This window comes from Rhinopithecus bieti, unplaced genomic scaffold (assembly GCF_001698545.2).
Source record: "Rhinopithecus bieti isolate Rb0 unplaced genomic scaffold, ASM169854v2 scaffold_13749, whole genome shotgun sequence".
Taxonomy (NCBI): domain Eukaryota; kingdom Metazoa; phylum Chordata; class Mammalia; order Primates; family Cercopithecidae; genus Rhinopithecus; species Rhinopithecus bieti.
This window is the reverse complement of record NW_016807537.1, coordinates 193,994-196,031: the sequence shown is the minus strand read 5'-3', so window position 1 is coordinate 196,031 and position 2,038 is coordinate 193,994.

Below are 2,038 nucleotides of genomic sequence, written 5' to 3'. Positions count from 1 at the left end.
CCCGCCTTGGCCTCCCAAAGTGCTGGGATTACAGGCTTGAGCCACCGCGCCCGGCCATTTTATTATTTTTTAATCTCATAAATTATTTTCTCTTGGTATCTCCATCCTAGAAGCTCTATGGAATAGGGGAAGAGAGCAGGAACTTGCAAGTCTATGGGGATGGAGTGAGAAAGAGAAAAGCAGATGCAACCAGAGTAAGGGGACTGGATGTACAGCCAGTCCAGAAGGTGCTGTGGTGAGCTGGTTCACAGAGTCACTTGGGGCTTTACCCTAGTCCATATGCATAGGCAAACATAAAAACATATGAATTCACAATATCATTATTTTCAATTTAGTTAACAGCTTTTGAAATCAACATGGTGTTTCATAGCAATTAAGTGTAATTACAAATCCGAGAAACATTTTTTTTTTCCGGGTAATTACTTTCCTGATTCTTGTTCCATCATTTTCATTTAATTCTGAAAAAAATTTAACTGCCATTTTGACAAGTGTTTAGTGTTTTTAAACTGATTGTGTATACCCTATTACGTAAGTACTTTATGCATACATTTCCACAAACTTTTCCCCAATCCAAAAATGTCTATAAATATTTGCAGCGACTCCCTATCTGGAGGCTGGTTGCACACTTACTCTCATGCCTATGATTGCTTGGAAGGGACTGTCACCACTGCCAAGGAAAAACGTTTTTGACAATAGAACTGCCAATTAATCAGTGGCAGACGAGAGAAGAATTGGCTCCATATTTTTTGATGGCGATTGGCCACTTGGCAGCCAGCCACCAAGTGAGTTATTGATCCGTTGGAACTCAGCCTGCTTGGATTGCCATGATTCGCTTTCTGTCAGCAGGCTATCACAACTGTGCACCTCAAGGAGATGAAAAAAATTTAAAAAGACTAACTTAACAGGTTTAAACTATCTAAAGTGAACTATATGATAGACATTGGCAAGCTGAATGGCAGAAATGCTGACTACTTGGATTTAGATGTATTGAATGAGTCTCTGAAATTCAATTAACTGGCCCAGATAGCAACTGAAATGCTGTTTGTGGTGAGGAGGAAGAAGATTAAACAGTACTGATACTTGCAATGAATTCTTAATTAGAGGGGCAGAATAAATGGAGGGACACCAAAGAGATAGGATCAAGCTCCAGTTCAGATGCTTATGAGTTGTGTGACTTCTGCTTGTATATTTTGTTTTGTTTTGTTTTGTTTTGAGACAGAGTCTCCCTCTGTCTCCCAGGCTGGAGTGCAGAGGCGCAATCTTGGCTCACTGCAACCTCTGCCTCCCGGGTTCAAGCGATTCTCCTGCCTCAGCCTCCAAAGTAGCTGGGATTACAGACATGCACCACCACGTCCAGCTAATTTTTGTACTTTTAGTAGAGACAGGGTTTCACCATGTGGGTCAGGCTAGTCTCAAACTCCTGACCTCAAGAGATCCACCCATCTCGGCCTTCCAAAGTGTTGGGATTACAGGCGCGAGACACCACATCCAGCCTCTTTGTATATGTTTTTTTTAGCGGGATAAATTAGATAATGTGCGGCAAAGCATCTAGCACAATACTTGACACAGAGTTGGTTCTCTGAAATATCATTTTCTTTTTTCCTATATCTTAGGGTTGTGTTATTGTATAAAGAACCGAGTTTTGAGGATCATTTCATTCTCAGAAAATTTATTTTTATTTATTCATCCATGATGGCATAGGAATGACTAATTATTAACCTGTAGACCTATGTATTTTTAGTGAACTTTTGAAACCTTTCTACCATTGTGTTATAATGTAAGCATTTTAACCTATTATTTATCTTACCAGGTGCTAAGATAATTAAAAAATAATCTATAATTATTTTATTTTAAAATTACCAATTATTTTATTTTCAATGACTTAAAATTGTGATGTGAAAGGAATACTAGAATTAGAATACAGTTGCACTGACCAATAAATGCAGATTTTTCTAGAATATGTTCAGCTATTGTATAAAAATGATGTATGAAAGCTACATTTTCCTTTTTTTTTTGACAGAGTTTTGCTCTTGTCTCC